We start from the raw sequence: 6,048 nt of genomic DNA on the forward strand, positions 1-6,048 counted from the left end.
ACTCATGTCGAAAGCGTGTCAATCGAACACAATCTAGTATACATGCACAAATCTCGGTGTGCGTGCTCTCATCTGAAGTTCACCAACATCCCAGGTGTTAAACAATCACTAACATGCACAGCCAAAACAGACTGATGGTCGACCATGACAGTCGACCGCGACGGGCTCCAGAGACTACCCAGATCTCTGTCCTGCACGCGGTCGACCGTGGCGGTCGACTGTGGATCCTGATTTCCAGATTCAAAAGTCTTGGTGTATGTCGTGTTCACGACATGTTTTTGTGATTCAAACATGATTAAACCCTCATAATCTTGCATACAAACATGTTACAGCAGATAGAAATATCTGGAAAATAAAATAACATATATAACCATGATTTTATGCATTAGATTCATATTCAAAACTTCAAAACATGCATAAAAGCTCAAAACAATGAATCAAACTTCTTTTATGCATTAGATTCATATTCAAAACTTCAAAACATGCATAAAAGCTCAAAACAATGAATCAAACTTCTTTTTTTTAGATTAACCACATTTTAAAATCATCATCATATCTAAATTACATCTGTAAAAATGTTCTCAACCCTTTTAGCATGAAAAGACCTAATCTTTATACATATAATACAAACGAGTTGTCTTTTATGCATAATCTATTCGTTTAGGCTCTACAAAACATGTTTAAATCTCTTTAAAAACATTTTAAAAACTAGGAGGGAGATTAGTAGAGATGATACTCGCCTGGGTTGTAGGAAAACCTTTTAGAAGCAACGTCGAAAGAGATCTTCAATCCAAAAGCCAAAAATCAACAAAAATCTACTTGAAAGCCTCCAATATTCTCCAAGAAATCAAACTAGGGTTTGGGGGGGTTTGGTGGATGTTAGGGTTTAAAATACTGAAATAGTACTGAAAATTTCGTGAATACATATTATATATAATAGAAAAACGGGTGTGGTCCTAAAAATACCCGAAACCAACCCGAACCAGGAAACCTGATCTGACTAGGAAAATATCTCTTCGGTATTTTGACTGTAACTTCCTCATCCGACCTCAGAATGAGGTGATCTAAGACTTGTTGGAAAGATAAAGAAGAGATCTACAACTTTAATCTTTTACACTTTTCCAAATTCTAACTGAATAGGTATGAAAAACTTAAAAACTCATAACTAGTCATTATTCACAGATTTTCACTCTTTTGGCCTTTGTGCATGTTTTATGCATTTGCACTCATATTTTCATAAATATACATTGAATTAATCTCAAATCAATTCTTATCATATACAAACATCAAAATATATTATTTTTCACTATATAACATATTTATCATTATTTATCATAAAATATTCAAATTTATAGGGTTTTACAGATCGGAACCACACCTTACTCATTGGTATACGTCTACGAGGCCGTACTACGTCTAGAGGTGTAGATTCCATCCCTCCGTTTCACCCTCTCAATGGGTATGACACCTGAGGATGGTCATCGACAGCGTCTGTGGAACTCAAGGCGCTAGATGAGAAGCTGCTTGAAGCTCAGCAGCACATTGAGTTCTACCAAGCCCGAATAGCCAAGGCCTTCGACAAAAAAGTCAAACGCTGATCCTTCAAGGAAGGTGAATTGGTCCTCGCTATTCAAAGATGATGATTCTTAACTCCAAGAAGAAAGGCAAGTTCTAACCCAAGTGTGAAAGGTCGTTCGTGATAGAGACGGTCTATTCGAATGGAGCTTATCGCCTCATCAAACCAAACGGCGACAAGATCATGATGCCTATCAATGACAAATTCCTAAAGAAGTACTACCATTAGTCCTTCTTTAATACCCCCTTACTCCAACTAGTATATGAGTATAAACTGCTTTTCCTTTTTCCTTCTACTAGTGTATGAGGCTAAACTGCTCCTTACATACCCCATTTGGTCAAACTCCCTACAGTTAGGGCCAAAGCCACAAAGCCCGCCAATCATCTCCAATAAGATAGCGGGTCTCTACAACTATTAAGTTAACTGCCATCTCTGATAGTCATTTCTTCCGTCAGTTTTATTCAACTGGACGATGGGTGTTGTAAAACTATCAAGTTAACTATTACCTCTGATAGTCTCCTTCAAATTTCCCCCGTCAATCCTCCCCAATAGGACGATGGGACCACCTCTCACGGTCATGTTAACATCATACCTCTGACGAATCAGCCTACCAATCCTCTTCAATAGGATGGTAAGCCAAAAAAATTGCTCACAATCACAATAAACTCCTACTGTTAAGTTAACAATCACCTCTGGCCAAAATCCACTTACTGACTCTCAGCAATGGAGCGGTAGGTCTACAAAGTTGCCCCGACCGCGACGGTACCTATCACGTTAACGGTTACCTCTGATAGCCCCCATCGTCATTCTCGCAAATGACATTGTCCGATCAGTCGTCACACTCACACGTCCTTGAACACCCTGATCCTCTCCGAGTGTCCTAATATACTTAGAACAATCGATGGGTAGTAGCCTATCATGCGATGGATCCTATATTGATCAGTCGTCACACTCTTTTATCCCTGAACGATCTGATTATCCCGATACCATCATTCTCATAAATGACGGTGTTCACTGATGGCGGCCTACCAAGCGATGTGCCCTGTCAATCCTCGAGTGGCGATCTACCAAGTAATGAGTCATGACTCGGACCCTATCCCGACCACTTGCATAGGTGGTCGATCATTTTGGGCTAAATTGTCCAGCTTAACAGTGACTTGACGGTCGGAGTTAACCCAACCCTACATTTCGAACAGCCAAGGGTGAAGGAGAAAACTTAGCAAGAAGCCTAAGAGAAACTCCTCGACAACTCACCCTACGGAGGGAAACAGTATAGCTAGCCTGACTCAAATAACAGTCGATAAAGGCGAGTCAAATTCGTTGACTGCCAAGGATTTGCTAAAATTCCTAAGCATAGATCAACACAGAAAATGAAGGAAAAGGTACATGCGCAAAGCAATGAATAACCACAAGCACAAAATGCCATTCCAGGCTGAATTTAAGGAAACAGGTTTTGAACAAAGACATAACAAGTGTCAACAAAACTACAGCAAAACATGAAAAAACATCCTAAATTAGCTTCGACAGACTGAAAGAAGCAATCTCAGCCCTAACAGTCGCAAGCTTCTTAGCCTGCTGAGCTCTGACCTTCTCCTCTTCTCCCTATCAGAGCTTGTTAAGAGCAGCTTCGGCGTCCTTCTCTTCCTTCTGAAGAGCCTGAAGAGCCTTCACCTCCTCATTAGCGGCACGAAGGACCCTCGCGTTATCACGCTAAAGTTTCTTAAAGTTTGCCTCTCCTCGAAGGGACCCGGCTTCTAAGAAGAAAGCAGCATCATGGTAGGCGTCCATCTTGGCTAACAAGTCATGATGCCTTTTGTGCAGACGCGTGACGAGGGCCTCCTTGGCCGAGATTCTCTCCTCCCGAGCTTTGCACTCGAACTACCTCTGGATCCAAGCGCTGATCAGGAGGGACGTTGGCTCATTGCTGGGTTTCGCATGTACCAGCTCTTCTAAGCAATACATGAGCTCCTCTAGGCGATTGAGCTCTCGCCTACAGCGTTTGGCTAGCTGGGCGCCCCCGACGCACCGAATCTCCTTAAGACGATCAGCTACATGATGGAGCATGTCGAAACATCTACCACTACCCTGGCTGATAAGGACGGTCATCCCCTGCAAGGTAGTCTCTAGTTTTTGGAGAATGTCAACCACCAGAATGGAGCCCAGAGAGACGGACCCTTGGGTCGAGGCGACAGTGGCAGCATCTCTCCATCATCAGAAATTACGATGACCTCGGGCTCCCAGTCACGACTCCCTTCCCTGGCTGAGAAAGATGTTTTTCTAAGCGATCTCTGAGCAAAAGTTGCAAGACGCAACAAGGGAAGATTATAAATTTGAGCCCAAAAGACGACAGGCGAATCAAGCTCACCTATCATCCAGAGTCCGTCCAAACGGCTAGACTCACATGAAGAAGGCAAGAGTTCACCCAAGCAGGCAGAACTCTCTTAGTCCCCCGAAACAACCGAACTCCGTCGAAGTCAGCGTTGTTCGTGGCAGAAGACGAACGACAGGTGTTCGTCTCCCCCCAGTCTTGCCTAATCCAGGGACCATTGTGAACCCACAAATGAAACTTAATAACTTGCCGCGTCAAGTTCGATTGGTAACCGGGGCGGCAGCCATGGCTATGCTGGCATCAACAACGACGGAGGAAGAAGCCACCCTCCTCCTTTTGGAGACGCACAACATGGTCTTAGGAGCCATCTTCAGAAAAGAGAGTGTTTTTCAAAGCTTTCTTCAAGCGAACCTTCATGAGCGTGAGTGCTCTACCAGGAGAATGGTGAACACATTATATAGCTGAGGGATCGACGGTCGAGATCCGCAGGCTCAAATGAATCGAGCGGCTCATATTCCCTGTGGGAATTCGATGCCCATAAAAGTCGCGGCCTTTGGGATTCCAAACCAACGATTCAAATCAAGCGCAGAAGGCGAGGTGCTCTATCGCCTTTGCATTTAATATGAAATTACGCACCCATGCCACCTTAGCTAGCAAGCACACGGGCCCGCAGGCGCAACACGTGTCGCCCTCGCTCGGGCTCTCGACTCATGCTCAAGAACCTGCCTTATGTGAGGGTCACCTTACGCTCTAAACTCGCATAAGCTTGAGTTCGCATGTAGCATAAGCTCACCTAAGCTTGAGTTCGCATGTGGCATAAACTCGCCTAAGCTTGAGTTTGCCTGTGGCATAAACTCGCCTAAGCTTGAGTTCGCCTGTGGCATAAACTCGCCTAAGCTTGAGTTCGTCTATCGCATAAACTCACCTAAGCTTGAGTTTGCCCGCGGCATGAGCTCACTTATGGCATGAACTCGCCTAAGCTCAAAATCGTCTATTACCAACCCAACTAAAGAGTTAAGTGTTGGACAGTGATACGCAACAATAAAAGCAGAAAGGAGTGCATGCACAATGTATTGAGGAATCAAGAAAGCGCGAAATTCATTCATCAATAGTTTTTGATACAATACGTTCTAACAAAGTTACGACTTTACAATCAAACAAGTCATAATATTACATTTAAAATAAAAATTGAACAAAATATCTTGAAACTGCTCCTATTCTACAAGCTTATCCTAGAAATCTAAAAGATGCTAGCTCTACCTTAACCGCGGGTATCTTCTCTGCATGGATTGCGCGAGCCTCGTCCTCTACTTCCTGCCTAATCCTGGCCTCAAAAAAAGTTTTGGTTGCAGCGTCTTCTTGACGCAACGCCGGAAGAATACGCCTCTCCCTCGCAAGGACGCCTTAGATAGTCTCGCTCTGGAGGCATATGCCCGTCAAAGTTGATTCCCCCTCGGCATACGGGATCCTGCCTCAAACAACCGAGGAAGTGGTAGCCTCCATCTCAGCTTGCAACAAACATTGCCGGCTATCCAAGTGAGCGATGAGGGACTCCTTGTCTTCTATGTCCCTCCTTTGGCATTCTCGCTGCCACATCCCACGACGTCGGGCCAGAGCTAAGAATTGCGCCATGTCAGGCTCTAGATCCACCTGCTGCAAGTTCTCTAACCTTATTAAGAGTAGTTCTAGATCAAAAAGCTTCATCGAACAACATATGACAAGTTCGGAATAACCCAAGTGCCGGATGTTGGCCACACGATCTGAGAGAGACTGCTTTAGATCCGCATAGGTACCCCAGCCGTGGTCGACGTTGGAAATCTTCTGCTTTACGGCGTTCTCCAATTCTTTAATGTGGGCCTATAGATTAATGGAGTCTGACGAATTAGGCTCCTGTCCACGAATAAGTGTGGCGATGGAGGAGATTTTGGGATGAGACTCTGCTCCTGGCTGAGGAGCAGACCGTGAAGCAGGTACGACCACGGATTTGGGTTCAGGCCCCAGCCTCTCTATGTTCGGCACCCCCTCTCGAGCTGCTCAACATGACAAAAAGATCAAAATCATGAACTCATTGTGTTCACATTTTTTTTAATTTGCCAATAGGTTTAGAAATAGAAATACCTCTAACAGCATCCGTGGCCCCGCC

Source organism: Asparagus officinalis, chromosome 5, assembly GCF_001876935.1.
Source record: "Asparagus officinalis chromosome 5, Aspof.V1, whole genome shotgun sequence".
Classification (NCBI taxonomy): Eukaryota; Viridiplantae; Streptophyta; class Magnoliopsida; order Asparagales; family Asparagaceae; genus Asparagus; species Asparagus officinalis.